At 32.0% G+C, this 17,922-nt stretch overlaps 1 protein-coding gene across 1 annotated transcript in view; it reads right to left on the bottom strand.

The window, feature by feature from the left end:
• The window catches only part of LOC123708665 (voltage-dependent T-type calcium channel subunit alpha-1G), a 98,741-nt gene extending 81,417 nt beyond the window's left edge, over positions 1-17,324 (bottom strand). Inside the window, exon 1 of the mRNA XM_045659484.1 lies at positions 17,230-17,324. The gene's annotated coding sequence lies outside the window, so the exon portion shown is untranslated. The remainder of the gene's footprint in view (positions 1-17,229) is intronic.
• Between the last annotated feature and the right edge of the window lie 598 nt (positions 17,325-17,922).

Below are 17,922 nucleotides of genomic sequence, written 5' to 3'. Positions count from 1 at the left end.
ATATGATGAAGAAACTTTCCATATTAAATGTATTCGGTAAAGGAATCTCATTCGAATGAAAATCGTTAATCGGTAATCTGTATATGCTATATAAATTAATACACCATTGTTCTAATGTGTTTATTAGTAATTATATAATATTGATTCTAAACTTTGCTTTTATTCGCTCTCAAAAGTACAAATTACGTTCGTATAACCCCTTACACAACTCAACCCTTTAATATTTTAATGAAATCTTCATGTCACGGAAACTAATTTAGTTAATGGTTATACCATCCTGATAGGGCACATAAACGATAAGGCTTTTGTTTTATCGTATTTGGCACCTCATAAAAGTATTATTTTTAATGAATGTAGACCAAAGAGTAAGAAACATTCGACACAAGATTTTAGGGCTTTTTTAGAAAATTTTGATTTCTGGAATCGTAAGGATTATAAATACAGTTTAGGCGCATACCGAATACAAAATATTATTAGTTATTCACCCCAAAATTGGGGTAAATATAAAGGATATTGAAAATTGAACCATAATATCGCCTTACTATTATTTCCAGGCGGAATGGTCGCCGTAATTAATTTGTATTAATACTATGAAAATTAATCCCTTAATCAATACATGTTCAAAATGGGTACATATGTATACATATAATAAAACTGTAGTAATGTAATTAAGATAAATTATACATTAAACGCGATTCAGTAGGGGATACTTTGCGTTGTGATTGAACATCCGTTCGAATCTCGGCTAGGGTGCATTTATTCTCTATTGTTACGAAGACGGGCCGATTGCAATGTTTCTAGATTTTTCCACTAGTTAGAGAACTTTTCAGCAGGCTGTAATATGATTTCTGACCGTTTCAGGAGAGGGTCAATCACATATTAGAAAATTGTAATTTCCATAATGTTACCCTAGTTTTCAGGAAGCTGAAACCTTTCTTCAGTCAGTTTCAGAACATATGTAGTCGAGTGGTGCAGTTTTCAGGAGAACCGTTTTCAGGCGTTTTCAGGCCTAGTTATACCCCTTTGATGAAGGAATATTCTAGACCGAACTTTCTAGGTATGAGACAAGGACGAAATGATACGAGAGAAAGAGCGAGAAGATCAGAACTTTCTCGAAACTAGACTGAGCACTCTAGACCACCGTACGACAAGGACGGAGCAACGTGCAAAAGAGACAAAGAGTGCGGACGTTCTAGAATTGTGCAATCGCTACTCAGTAGCAAGCCCGCCTAGAAAGTTCTCGAATATTGTTTAGAATTATTCCCAGGGATATATAAGCGAGCCGAAACGCGACTAGTCGCCTTTAGTTTGGAATGCGATAACAAGAGCAAAACACCGAAGCGATAAAGTGCGAACAAAGTGAATACAAGTGATAAATTACAGTGTGAAGTGTGCATAAGTGAAGTAATTAGGTATTTTTTTTGTGTGTGTAATTAGTGCATCTCTGCGGTTAATTTGTGCCCATAAATTCCTCATTGATTTACCAAGAAATAAACCCTTGAATAAATCTACGGCATTTTCTATCCGATCCCTTAGCTCGTAATACTATGCACGCAATACTTACGGTGAATTATATAAGCTTCCTTAACCAAAGATAAATGTTACTTGCCTATAAAGAACAAGCAATGACAAAGCTAAAACCTGTGGTCAAGGCTCAATACGGATTAATTAGTTAATACTATATATAAAACACGTGTCTTGATACGTGTAACATTTATACTAATATGAGCAGCAAATCACTAAAATGAAACAATACATTCAAAAGGTTACACGAATTATATCGAGGCCTTCATTCGGCTTACGTAGTGACGTACAACGATGCTTTTAGTTATCAAGCATTAGTAGCACTCGTATTTAGTTTATCGAACGTGTATTTGTATTTCATAGTGGAGATTTATCACTGCATTTTCAATCTAAGAGCTTCATGCGCTTTGTTTTAGGTCCACCGAGCATACAGTCTAGTTACAATATTACGTGTAGCTATCAATATGTCGTGATCAAGTTTCGCAATTAAAGTGGTCCATGAATGCACAAGGAAGGGAGTGTAGCTGTCCTACACAGACCTGGTAGCATACAGTCGCTTATGAGGCATGGAACGAGGTAGAACTCAAAGCTAAAGGTCGAAAACATTGAGGACTATTATGCACATACTAAGTCTAGTTGTACATACATTTTTGAATTGTGACGGCTTATTACTCTGTACTCATTATTTAAATGGATAAAAGGGCGGGATTTTTAGGTTAGATGGTGTAATTTAAATTGACAAATCTTCAGTATGAGAGTCTTGTTACGCTCTTTTGTAATTAGAATCAGTATTTAACGTAAATATACGTTTTATAAGTTTGCTGTTGACGTCGCCTTACAAATAAGGATAAATGAAAATTACTTATATGTACTATACTTTTTCTTATTTACCCCTTTGATTGAAGGCGTAATGGAAGTTTTTAAGACCTTAGTGTATACAAGTATCAAATTTTAATTAATATTAAAAAGCCTGAAACAGGTATATTTATATATAGATTTTTGTTGTGCATTCCGACAATACATACGCAAAATTTCAAAGCTACCATTACCGGTGATTGAATGAGAAACGTATGACTAATTTTACGCAGTGTACGGTGAGTCTATCAAAGCTAAATGAATTCAGGGTGGCACGTAATCATTTTAGTTTGCAGATAGAATCAATATGAACAACTCCGAACTCAACTCGATTTGTACATATTGTTTGGACGTTCAATTGGGTTGTGGACTTGATACAGTGCGATAAATCTAATATTGGAGAGGATTGTATAGTTGTGAAATGTCAAATTATTGATTTTCGACCAGAGGCAAACGGGCAGGAGGCTTATCTGATGTTAAGTGATCTGCCGATAGATACACACACTGCCAGAGGGCACGCAAGTGTGTAACACATTTTAAGAAGTGGTACTTTTTTAAAAGGACTCTTTGTAAATTATTTAAATTATACGCGTGTAAATATTAGAATATTTCATTATTAACCTTGAAACCACTTATTACTTCATATCCATTTGTAATATAGGTCATCATATAAAAAGTTAAAATTTAATCATAATATTAATAAAACCTTATCTACTTGTTAGATACGGATGTGTGATAATAAAAACCGTTATTGAAGGAACCATCAATATTAACGAAAACTAACTATATGTATATGTACTAATTATGAAGGTGAGATATGAGTGAAATAATATTTCAAAGTAATTCTTAATAAGGCTTTGTCCTATAATTTTTATGACGCCGGCAAACCCGTGTTCGATTTTAATATTGAGTTTTTCAGTTCAGCTATTGCGAGCTTCACAAAATTAACCACATCGAAGGTATCTTTCATTCTAGGAATAGGCACTTCGTTAATATCAGTGTTAAGTCAACAGGGTTTCTTTATTATAATAATTAATACTGATATGATAGAGTAACCCTGTTGGTTATGATTGGTCAATTTTATATACAAACGACGCTCATCCTTTTGCACATATTTACGGACAAACTGAATCCATAAAGTTTTAGAAAAATTTAAAACGTAACAAGTAAAATCGCTTTCGATACACTTGTAGTGAATACCATGTTATGAAACTGAAAGAGCTTTAAGCTATTTCATAACGTTATTACAAAAAGCTTCCTAGGCGAATCAATTACTAAAGTGAAGATGGAATTACAATGGCCGTTCATGCTATTAAATGTAAGTAATTTAATCTTCGTGAAACTAAGTCTGCAGTAGTGAAGTTTGCTTTTTTAGCTTAAGAAACAAGCGAAGTGATAGTTCCAGAATAGTAAATAAAGAAATAGGGAATATATTTGTTTAATTTGTCATTGTATTTTATTTATATCTAGTTTGCCTTATCAGAGCTACGCTTCCATAAATAACCAGATCGAAGCTATCTTTTGTCCGAAGATGTCATATTTATTGGAATCGGCACTTCCTTATTGTGTGCAAATTCCAGTCAAGTATCGGAAATTGGTAAAAAGTAAATCCATTGTAATCTTACTATCTATTTAGTCTTGCCTTGTTGTTAAATTTAGAACTTTACTCGTAATCACTATATTATGTTCGGTATTGTTTGTAAAAGTATGAAAAGCAAATATAATAAGTCACAGTCTTTAGTAAGTATCAGATCTGGCTTACGGAGGTCATGGGTGTATTTCCATTTGTTTTAAGTAGTAAAGCTAAACTGATCATGAGCTTGCTTAAAAAGCTCTCAACCTAGGCACAAATGTATCTGATTACGAAACTTTTGATAGCGGCGCCGCTAACACGACCTCCAGAAATGAAGAATGCGGCTGAAGAAATTGTTGACATACCATTGCCAATTTTCGCATTAATTTAGTAAACAACATGAACGGAAAGAGAGCACATTCCTAGTAGGTATAAACACAATATTCTTTTATACACAGACTTTTAGCAAAAACCGACACATTTGCAAACATTGAACAATATCAGAAGAAAGGAACTTCTAAGAATTCCAACAGGAAAGCATTAAACGTGAACATGAATATCACGAATATTGCTGAATCATTAGCCAGATGTTAGAGTATAATAGATATGGTAGCTTAGTCACAACAAAGGTCAGTATTCTGCTAATAACGTGAGATTGCTTTTCTAGAATCCGCTGCCTCATATCTGTTTTACTTAATATATAGAATCTGCTATTTAGTTACTTAATCTTTGCTTACATTAAATAAATAACAATTTCATTTAGCTTTATATACAATACCGGTACAATTGTTACTTTGTGGATTCTTTTAAGTAAAAAAATATTTTGGCAGGGTTAAGACGTTACAAATTTCACTGAAATACATTTTTTTGTAAAAATCATTATTTTACAACTTAGTACAAGCATTTATTTTCTTTCTAATAAATGACTAAATAATTTTTTTTAAGGCTGCTAACTAGGAAAATGTAACTTTAAAATAAAAGCTCCATGTAATAAATAATAGGTTTTTTTGAGTTTGAAATCAGTCAATTCGTTTATATAATATAATTAAAATATTGAAATCGTTATTGATTTATTTATATGGAATGAGAAGTTATATGTCCCTCGGTCCTTCAGTTTAATTGGAAAGTAGAGGATAATTATTTTATTTCAGATAAAATGTCTTCAACTTACTTCAGATCCCCTGCTGCTCAGACAATCAATACTACGCAGTGCCTATAGCTACTTCAACCAACTATGGCTACTAGAAGCGCACTCCGAATCTATTGTGTTGAATGTCGAAAGATTTTAAAAGGTCTTTATACATACCACTGTAATTATGTCGTTTTTTAATTCTAAATTCATGACAATTTAAAAAAATAACATTAGTATTTATAAGCATGTCAGTGTGTTAATAACCATTATACGTCATTAGATAACTATATCTTGATTGAGTGAAAACACTTGTACAAAATACTTAGTCTTCTACTATTGAGATTTTATTTATAACAGGGGGTAAACGGGCAGGGAGAGGGCTCACCTTTTATGTGATACCGCCAACCATGAACACTCAATGGCAAAGGGCTCGCGAGTGACTTGCCGGCCTTTAAGAATTTGTACTCGCGCGGCAAAAAAATGCCAGAGAAGATGATGATGCAAAGAGACCCAACATCTCTACACAGCGGAAAGGGATCAACTTGCTCGGAAAGTCACTGGTCGTCGACAATTAGAAAAGCTCTTCATTGAATACGGCTGCTCAAGTGGGCTGCTACTGGAAGCTTCCACTCAGACATGTGAACTGTACTCCGTGTGGCGGAATTTGTGCTTTATACAGTTGCAAGCGATGGCCCGGAGTGAAGTATATCTTGCCTTACCTTGGTGAATGTGTAACTTGTTTCGTAAATGTTTTAAATCAATCTATTGCGATTCAAATCTGTTTGATAAGCTTAATCAGCAAATGTTTTTACTCTAGCGATGCGGTCACAGCGATGACAGCGAAACGATAAAATCAACTGAGTGAAATGAACGGTTTACAAACGTGCAACAGAATAAAACAATTATTGACGGGACAGATTTATTCACAAACAATTTCCGTTTCGATTTTTTCCAAAGTAAAGTACTTCGTAAATAATGCAGAACAACATATATATCAAAATGCGCTTTTATTGGAAAGACTTTTTATTCACTGAATTCATATAGACTTTTAAAAAGGAGCATTAATACTCCTTATTGTATAGAAACCAGCCATTTTGTAATAACATAAGCGACAAGTTGTTGTGTACGTGTGAAATGGTAGGATAGAATTGAAAACATTAATTTTAATACAAAATGGTTATAGTACTTTTTATTCCCGTCTCGGATATATCGTGACCATAACCTACAAGTTGAATCCAAAATACAACATGATGCAACAAGTAGAACAGATGCTGTAACAAGCGCTAAGTCTTTGTAGACGGAATTGCAAATCTCAACGAGTTTGCAATTTGAATATTCTCAACTGTACGTGTTTCGTTTTAATAAACATTCATACTTATATTTTATAACTAGGTCTGGTCATGACTTTGGCTACGGTTGAAAATAGGTCATTACTTGTTGAAATTAAGCCATTGTTTTACTCACATTATATTGGAGACAAAAATGTCTCTTGGTCTTTTATTTAGTATGTCGTATTTATTAGATACACATATCCATATTATAAAAGAAAACACTAAAAAAATATACAAAGCCAAAATAGATTGCATTGATAAAGAAAATGTACGAAACAAGTCAATTAAGTACATTATTATGTTATGAAAAAGAAAACTGAAATTAGACATTAAACAAACTACAACTTTAAATAAAAAAGAAATTATTACCACTACTAAATATAGCCAAAGTCTTCCGTTTCCCAAAATATAAACCCACACCCTCTATGGTAAGGTGGAAAATGTCTATATCTTCATAAATTGTATTGTAGTTAGCGAAATCCTGATAGATTGACGAATTAGGCAGATAATTCATGTTCACGAGGCACATGGAACAATTGTGAATATGGTGCCGCATACGGGGGAGGACATTGTAAGAAAAATAATAAATCTCGCTAAACCAAAGAATCTAAATTAAAATATCTGCAAGAATTGGCATAAGTATGTATATTGACATTAGGGTTAACAAATAAAGATCTAATTGTAATTATGAAAAAAGATGTTAGAATGGTGTGAGATTAAAAACTTAGCAAGCAAGTATTTACATAGCAAGTTTTAGAAGAACAATAATATCTAAGACTTTTTCGAATTAATGATATATCTGAAATTCTACAAGTGATTGTCGATTTATAGTGTTAGTCACCTTGTTGTGAGTTACGTTGTTATCACAGTCCGGATTGCCTATCTATTTGATAAAATAGCTGTATATTAAAATGAACAGTTAAAACGGGTAACATAGCCAACGTCCCACGCTTCCTCGAGAGCTTTGCTCACTTTGGCCTAAACCTTCTCACTATCAGTCATTACTTTCTGATCTGTATTTAATGTCCTAGAATAAGTCAAAACTACATACGACTATTTATTACGCCTCTAAGGGCAGTTTTGTTTTTACAGTTTTCGATTTCATCACTTCTATTTCTTTATCGTGAAGTGGTGACGCGTCGACGCGTCGTACGATCGAGTCACGAAATCAATAAGTTTGATCCTATAAGCGGCGTAGCCTATGAAGCGTGAACTGACAAAATAGACAGATGTTGTTTCACTTATTTGTATTTGTAAAAAATATTGCAGGTTCTTAATAAAAATAGGTAAGAAATGCTTAATTAATATTCTTACCGTAGCAGAAACTTACTCTTTGAGACAATGGCACAATTTTATGAAAATTAATGTTGCTCTACAAAGTAATGTTAATTAACACTGTTTCCGCCACTTACGTATTATGAACTATAAGTATTACAACGACGTTACATATATTTTTAGTTTATTCATTTCGTCGAGTTATTATTTAATATAGTAAACGAAATTAATAATCCAGTGGCGCTACAACCCTATATGGGTCATGGCGTCAGATTGCTTTTATTTTCATGATAATTTTAATAGACAAGTAGCCCTCCATGCCTGACACACGTCATCGACGTTTTGGACCTAAGGCATATACGAATGAACTTTAAATGCGCACATAGAATATTATGTTCATTGGTGCACAGCCGGGGTTCGAACCTACAACCTCAGGGATGAGAATGGCACCCTGAAAACACTGCTCATTAATTGACATTGACTATAATACAATAATCAACAAGTGGGGCTACAATCCTATATAAGTTTTGATCTCAGATTTCTTTCTTTTCTTTTATGTATATTTTCAGGCTTCTGTGCCTGACATATGTCAAGATATACGGGTTTAGCAACCAACACTGTTAAAAAAGAAAATAAGGAATAAAACATAATTTTAGGTTGTTTAGGTTTCTAATTACAAAGAGTGTAAAAATACAAAAACTGTCAAAGGGTGACAGGGCAGACAAAATGCTGCTAATATTTTACTGTTAATTAGAATAATATGTATACTGTAAATAATTTCCAAGTACGAAACATTTATCTAGTCAATTCAGAGTTATCTATTAATAAGGAAATGTATATTCTGGACAACATCCAAAGGCGTACTACAATTGAGTTATATGAGTATATTTTATCCTAATAGATAAAAGGATAATTATACTAACCACATATAATACGAACAGGCAGTGTTGACCTAGCTGCTTCAGTGTGTGACTATCCCGGAGGTCATAGTTTCGAACCCCCGACTATGCACTACTGTCGTATGGACTTGAAGTAACGCTTAGTGAGGAAACCGACAAGCCTTAGGCCGAAAGCAGTCGACGGCGTATACCACATACATAACAAATGGTCACGAAATATATAGGTACACAAATCTGAGCCCCAGACCTAAAAGGTTGTAGTGCCATGGATTTTTCAATATTTTATTATGTTATTATTTTTAATATTGTACCACTACAATCGATTTAGACCCATTAAATATCCAGAATATTTCCGTTGATTTTTAATCAAAGAGTCTTAAGCCAAACACAATTATTGCCCGTAAGTGAACACAAAGCCTTCAGAAGGATTTACGCAAGTTTCTCACTAAAATTCAGCGTTAGCGCATAATAAATATCGGAAGAATTTTGTTTTAAAATGAATATTTTCACTATTTCCAAACATCTGTCTACGTCGTAGCGTCTTCACTATTATTGCTTGAAAGCAAAATCGTACCTTGTTGTTAAATAAATAAGTATTTAAATAATCTTATATAAAAGCACCTAGATATTTGTAAAGCGCCCAACATCAAGCGGGAACGAGTGCTTCAGGCCATTTTTCTAAGCGTGACTTCGGGCGAAATTGGAAAAATATATTCACTTATACGAAACCCTTCGAACGGGATGGCTCTATAGATCAGGCTGATAGCCCCTGAATACCATGTCGACGACAAATGACGTATAAATCGGCGTATCTTGGGTATTTTATTATATCTATAGCGGAAGTAAAGGCGTCGTATTTCTCAGGTTTTGACGCGTGGGATAACAAAAGCTCGGTGTGACAAAAAAGTGAGTTGAATTTTGTGGTGATATTTTATTGTCATAATCACTATATCATAGCTGCGATACTTTGCGCTTTCTATATAAAATAAATATGTTTAATGCGTTTTAAAGACATGCAGTTCATATCATTTTAAAAGTATTATAATTTTGGTTAACAAAACACCATCGAGCCTAAGATCTGTATGAATATACGAATTTTAAAAGCTACATTCTCGTTAAGACTAGCTTAAATCAGTCCAAACCAATCTATTTTTGGAATAAATTGAAAAAAACATAATCGGCTGAATTCATTCAACAAACTCTTCACGTGGATTAAATTTCATGCAGATATAAAAAGAATTTATATTTAAAATTAGGAGCTTTACCTAAAATCTGTATGAATATACGAGTTTTAAAAGCTACATTCTCGTTAAGACTAGCTTAAATCAGTCCAAACCAATCTATTTTTGGAATAAATTGAAAAAAAACATAATCGGCTGAATTCATTCAACAAACTCTTCACGTGGATTAAATTTCATGCAGATATAAAAAAGAATTTATATTTAAAATTAGCAACTACCACATACGATAATTTTATATTTGCATCCGTCTCTATGATTTCTATAATTCCTCTATTCTCTATAGATAAACAATAAATACCTTCAAAAATGATCAATGTAACACAAGTATGTGTGGTGGTTGTAAACAATTGTAAATCTTTATTTTCAGAAAGATCAAAAGTTAAACTGAAAAATTGTTTTCTAATTTGCTCCAACCCAAGAAACCATGAACTAAACAAGTCCTTGAAGTCCACTGTTTCCACATTAACCGGCTATTTTCTTCGAGAACCTCAGTAATGGCTCTGATAACGAGTTTCAGGGTACCCACGTATTTTACAATTATTACCGTGTTTTCTGCGACTTTTATGTGTTACGAGATGTCCCGGCAATTTTTTTGTGACAATAGAAGCATTCGTCTTTTGTTTACATAAAACGTTTCATAGCTTATATATGATGTATATTTAATATATAATTAAATCGAAAATTAAGGTATGACAACCCATACCCAGTAAAATAATACTTATTTCGGGTAATTCGGCAGTTACCGTATATAAGTTAAGTTAGTATAGAAGTTAAAAAATAATTTACTTCTATCAAGCTCAATGGCGAAAGCCCGAAGCTTAACACTTAACTCGTCCCTCCATTCTATCAAAATTTACCGTCGAAGGACTTCCTTCCAGATGTTGATTACCTCCAGAGGTCAAAAACACTACTCCTGGCATTAGGCCTTCTCCAAAATATGTATCCCTAATGTAACGCTCCCAAGTACGTAGCCGGAACATACTTTGTACCTTGTCAAAATACTGTTATTTATGAAGTTGGACATGCTTACTTCTACATAATTGTTAGGTGAACACAACCCCCCTGTGTACAAATACATAAAAAGAATAAATTCTTACTACAGGGTTATAAGAGAAACACTATTCTTTTCATTATACACAATTTGAGAATGATTGAGAACGACACATTAATCAATAATAAAATCCATATTAAGAATGATTTCCAATCGTTAACAAAAATATAATAAATAAATATAGATTATATTTATTTATGATTTTGTAGCAGCATTAAGAAGCCACATATTATCCGTGAGCCTTTAGAGAAGATAGTAGAAAACATTTCAAATCGACGCTGACAATATTTCATAACGCACTCCAAAATCTTTCTCAGGATCGGTGTTAAATAACTAATTGGGTTTGTCCCGAGGGTTAGAATCGAAGGCTTTGAGTGCATTTTCTTGAGGCTTCATTTATAATTCAACGACTAAAAGATTAACTTTAGCCCTAAATGTCGGCTTAGGCCTGTATGTAATAACTATAATAATTATGCTTAAATTGAATAGACTGTGTAGAATGGAACATAAGCCGATTTTCATTAATAATTATAATACATATGCCACTGTATTTCAAGTCGAGCATTACTTAATATGTGATGTGTTGAAATCTTAACGCACGAAGCTTCTTAAAAATATTAATAATTAGAAAACAACGAGCTGGTTGCCTAGCAACATAATAGGACGGAAATATTATAAAATATACTCGAAAACATCTTAACATATAATGTTCACAAAGTTGTGTGAGTGATGTGATAATGTAATGAGATTGTTATTATAAAAGACATTGATTGAGTAATGATACCAATGCCAGTATGTTCGATTCTCAACGAATATATTTTTATTAACACACAATTAAGTTTTACTTTGATGAAACAAAAATATTGTAATTCGTATGTTTTGTTCAAAAAATCGTTCGTCATTCGCTCACCCGTATTTCAACAATGTGGTGGACTATTGCCGAATATCCTCCTTAGGTGGCCAACATTCCCGCTGGTAATTATAAAACCTCCTGATATACAACAGTAGAGGTACGGAGATAGTTGACTAAGCTACTATTTCTAACATATATTAAATAATTATAACGACAAATATGTTTTTCAAAGACCAAAGACAATTTTATATATTCATAGCTTGTTTTGGTACCGGGGCAACAAAAATAGAGAAGAGCATTTCAATTTGGAACGAATTGTGTGATTCTTTTTTTGTGAAAGAATTGAAGCTGCGATCGTTATCATTATTTTTATATTAAATCGTCAAGTTTACTTTTAAGCACACAAATATACTAAAAACATTTTATATTTCCAATCAATAAACATTTAAAAAATTTATTTACTGGAGATACATTTATATAACAGTGTGAATGAAGTGAGTATATACACATTTAGTTTTTACAATTAATACAGTTAAATCACGTTATATCTCTTTATTAAAAGGCAGTTTTTAAATTTTAATCTGTATAGAATGACTAACAAAATGCTACTAGAAGGCTTGTTTTAAAAAGAAAAAGGTACTACATAGTACAATAGTAATTTAATTGCGTTGCAGACTCAAATTACAGAATATCTGTGGACATTTTCAAGAGCAGCTATTTCGTTTAATCTTTATAATGAATGTAACGGAATACCCGCTGTAATTAATTAGATTTTTCATAATGAGGTTTGGTATAATTAAAACAAATAGGAAATTAACGATTAAACAAAGCGTTGATAATTGCATTAATCTAATATTAAGTCTACTGATTTTTGTTTGCAGTCTAAACTATCTAGATACTTTTATCACTTTCTCTGTATATTATTTATAATAGATAGACAAATGCAGTCATAATAAGAAAAAACCTACGTTCACCATAATTTGTGTTTGTATACGTGATGGATACTAAATTAATTATTGTATGTGTATACTACTTACTATTTCCAATTCATACAGTGCTTCACTATAAAAACTGTAAATAGTAATCACATGAATAAAAATACTTGAGTTAAAGATCAAACTAAGCAATCTTCAATAAAACAATGACATTACTTATAAATACCACTGATGAATCAGAAAAATCTTGACTAACGTAAGTTTCATCTATAGATTAATGTATCGTACGATTGAATTAACAATTTCTATCATCGACAGTATACCAACTGAAAAGATATTTACTACCTATAAAAAGTGTACCAGGATACACATAGAGGCTTAAAAAACCGAGGGTGGGAACAGAAAATAGTTTTATTGATTATGTTAAATTACTAGAAAATTTCAAAATTTAATAAAATAATTCAAATGAGAAACAATTTGCAATTACGGTTTAACTTAGCGAGTTCTGACAGTTTAAGGATCTGTTTCATAATGTACGGATAAGTTCTATATAATTTCCAAATAAGCTAATTATTAGTTATTGGTAGGAAAAACACTATTTTTGCGTTTCACGACAGTCATAGCGCTATTCGTCACATAAAGTCCATCATAAGTTATGAGTCCGATAAAACGCGAAGTTTCTTATTCGGAACTTTTATCATCCAAATAATTTATGTGTTGCATAGCTATTTGGAACTTTATCCATACATTGTGAAAAATACTCTAAGTATAACAAATAGATAACTAACAGATTGACTTTTTGCTAAAACCGCGTTAAATGTACAGTCTCGTTTGATAAGAAGCCAACTCAGATTAGTCTTAGAAGTCCCTTTGTGATAAACAAAGTTTGGTTATCCAAAACTTAATAGCTGTTATTTATTGATTATTTTGTATTTGACCGAACACGTCTTTACTACATAAATTGAAGACTACGTGGCTCAGTGGTAAGCGAACGTGCACTCGCAAGTATGTTTATCAGGATAAGTTTTAGTTAAGACATAGACATAAAATTTATTACTAACAAAGAAGAAAAAAAAGAATGAGAGATAACAATTATTCTTTTAAGAAAAAGGTACTTTTTAAATGTGTAATGCGTGTGTGCTGTGGTTGTAATTGGCCCTGGCTCAACATTATGCTGAGGAGCAGAGTTGTTCCACAGCGCTGGTTATTCTGCCAGAGACCACAGCAGCTAGTTTGCTCCTCAGTCGCAAAAAAGAATAATAATCCAATAATACTATTACTTAGTAGAAACAAATAATAATAATAGTAGTAAAACTTAGCAGTGTATGTAAATTAAAAAATAAGAATAATTGTTAAGAAGTAGATAAATAAATATTTTTGGGCTGGTTAAAAACTATATTTCGTGAGTTTTTTTTGAGTACGTTGAGTAAGTTTGTTGAGACATCATTCATATAGAAGTATGAATTTCAAACAACAATATCTGTGAACTGAACTTAAACGGCTGGACCGATTTGAATGATTTGAATTATTTGTAAGCGTTTGGGTGGTACCCTGGATGGTTTAGATTCATTAATCAGCTCGGCAAATGGCGCTTTAGTCGGTATCTAGGTTATTTATCTATATAGCAAATAAACAGCTGGGATATATACAATCATCTGCGCATATGTTCGAAAACTCCTAAACGGCTGGACAGATTTTGATGAAATTGTATTTGTGTGTTCAAGTGGAACGAGAATAATTTATATTATTAGATTCTTTTAGTATGTAAGACGTGTGTACAGGAGAATGTCTATCGGATTCGATAGTGTAATATGAATAGCACTGATGACCTATATATATAGTATCAGGTGAGCCTCCTGCCCGTTTGCCCCCTGTTTTATAAAAAATATATATATAACCTTTATTATTATTATATATTGCAACATACAAAACACATCTTTAGGTCGCAAGCATATTTGAGACATTATAATATCTAATCGCCTAGTCTTTCTCGGTTTAATTTTGAAGAACAAGTTTTGTCAAAGCGTAAGTTTCGATAAGCTAAACTTAGCGTTCAATAGCTTTGAACTCTGAAATTTCATGATAAACACACAAAATTATTTATAATCAAGGGATGATAAAGAAATGTTTACGAATACAAAATGACTTGGTCTCTCTTTGTTGGTGAACAATGGTCACTTAACAAAGTGCTCTGCAGGACCTTTTATAAAAAGAAATTAATAGAATGTTTCTAAGCATTTTCACACAATTGTGAACTTTGATCGATTTCTTCTATTTAAATGTTAAAATAACGATTGAAATACAAACATTTGTTTATTTACTGATCAGTATTGCTTGTACATTTTTATTTCGTTGCATTTAAAGTACTGATTATCGATTACAACATGTTACCTCAATAGTTAACAAAGGCTAAACAAAGGTTTGTATATAAGGTCTGTTCGTTTAAAATCGTAATAATTCGATTCACAAAACTACTACTGATTACTGATACTCAGTTTATTAATGGTTTATGTTTTTTACTTAATATTCCATTAAATTAAATTAGCAGATAACATAATAATTGATTAATGCTATACTTAGAATTGGAGCTGTATAGTTTAAAGATTCCAAAAACGTATTCAATTTGGGTTACTGGGTATTTTAAGATTTCAATCTTAAGGAGATCTTTCTGTTTCGAAACTGAATTCCGAGATAAAGTAAGTTTGGTAATAAAAATTCGTAGACGCGTCTCATTGTTACCGAAACTGTAGGATATTTTAAGACAATTTCTTAGAATGATAAAGCTTTATATAACAAGTTTCAGTTAAATGGCCACAGGCGTTCGCTAATTTTAATAACTTATATAAATATTTTTTTAACCTGCGAAAATAAATTTCTTAAAGGTATCATTATTTTTATTCTTAAATTTCGTCCGATTCAGTTCAATCACAATTAATTAAACTGTTGAAGTCCCGTTAGAAATTATTTATTATATCAAGTAGGTTTTAATTAATATTGTTTGTTTAAATTAATATTGATATAAACGTGTAAGTTTGGACATGTCTTATTTTTTTCTATAAATGAAAAATCGTAAAATTGTCTACATTAACATAACGATAGTGTCTACGAGTCTACGAGACCTCTACGGCGACGTCGCTCTACGCACCACCTTATATAAGTTCCACATGGCATACTGCCCAATATCCCGGAACTTAGGTCATGGCAAACTTTGTAATCCCATAAACGTCGTAGCGAGGCAATTAATAAATAACTTTGACAACATATTTGCAAAATAGACCTTTAATGGCATATTTACGTAATGATTAATAAAAACTGAAATGAAACTGAACTGATGAATAAAAACTGGAATGAAACTGAACTGATAAAAAAAAATTGGTTTTATTTACGTAAATATTTAACATCACTAAATATTTCGTTTCATTTCGTGAATTCTATTAATATCCGCGATGTTTTCATTAAAAAGGTAAACTCTTCTAACTCTAGGTAAAGTATTCTTTACTTGCTCATTAGTAAGATTTTTAGAGAAGTTTAAACGTATCTGTTCATTAGTACATATAGTTATCTTATAAAAGCTATTTCAATTGATACAATTTCAACTTGTGTAAATTCTATGGAATGGCTGGACAAAAGACACAATACTATAGAATTCCAAGATTAAGTCAAGATTCAATAGGTATATATTATTCTAACTCCCTTCCCACCCCTGACCCGGTTCCGCCAAACAATGGCATACGCACTATTGTATAACTTTGAAGGGTGAACCGAAGTATGTCACATGTATGTAATAGTATTTATGGGTTTAAGCACCTATTCTTAAGTCTGAATTTTTTTATTTTTTGTTTATCATAATTTTTGCTGACAATCTCTTTATATTCACGGAATGATTCTATAATTTTTATATTTAGTGATTAGTTGTAAAATTCTGCCCAACAAAGTCCTCCCAGTCACTATTCATACTATAAAGATACCAACACAATTTTTATAATGTTAAAAGCAAATTTTGACAGGTTATTTTAAAATACTGTCAAAAATTATGTTTTTAGTGGGCGAGAACATGACACTGAATTCTATCATCGGAGACTAGTTATTAAACTTCCTATCTAAAATGAAATATTGTGTTTAATATAATAATTTTTTTGCTAACACAACTAACATAAATCCGAACAAAAAGTGTTATATAATTTTATTAAGACTGCATTCATATATAAGCCGCACACACATTATTGTACGTGATTTTTAACCAAAAATCTATATTATTGGTGAGCAAATTTTTACATGGGTCATACTGTGGTAAATTAACAAAATCATAAAAGGTTACATCAACAGGTATTGAAAGAAAATTAAACGCTTTTGTTAAAATACACCCCGAACGCAACAAGTAAAATATCGGTTGATGCCCACCTACTCTAATGTAAAAAACATTCCAGCATCCTATTCTAAAAGCGACAGTAAATTACCATCCTACATCTTAATTATAAACGGTTAGCAGATTACCTTTAAAATAGCGCGAATAAGCAGACGCTAGAAGATATTTATATTAAGAATAAAAAAAATGCATACTTCACACAAATCCTTATTAAGCTCGATACACTACACAAAACACAGTATATGGATTGTTCACAAGTTCGTTCGCGCTTGCGTCAATGCGAGCGAACGTCCTGCCCACTGTACAACTGCGTTTGCACTGATCCCTTAACCGCCCGCCCCGCGGCAGCCTCCATGTATCCATACCTGTAGCAGGTATTCAGAAGCTATTGATGGCCACTACGAATTGATCCCCTTACGATTCGCTCACGCACTAATTTCGCTGTTATCGAAAGAAAAGTCTCGTTCAAGGTCTTTTCGTTATTACACAGGAAATTATGTCTCAGCTTCAGTTGAGCTTTATTGAAGCTTTTTTATTACGATCAGAATCTTTTATACATTACAATTAGCAGTGATGTTTTATTAATGTTTATCGTTATTAAAAAATGTTACGACTCGTTTTTCACGAGTGGATTAAAAGGTCTTAAAATATGCGCGAATAAAATTTAACCTTTTATTTATTAAAAAATTATATTATTTCTAAGTATGTAATAGTTGGGGTAATTAAAATTTAATTTAAATAATTGTATTTAATTTTTGTTTACCACATTTTATAATAAAATTTTCATTTTATTATAAAATGTGAATATAGTTTTGTTTGAATTCGTTGTTATATATGATGAAAAATTAATTTTAAAAAGCCTGGTTTTCAGTGGAATAAAATAGAGT

Source organism: Pieris brassicae, chromosome 4 (assembly GCF_905147105.1).
Source record: "Pieris brassicae chromosome 4, ilPieBrab1.1, whole genome shotgun sequence".
NCBI lineage: Eukaryota > Metazoa > Arthropoda > Insecta > Lepidoptera > Pieridae > Pieris > Pieris brassicae.
Note: the sequence above shows the minus strand (reverse complement) of the source record. Positions and strands in the feature narration are given on the sequence as shown.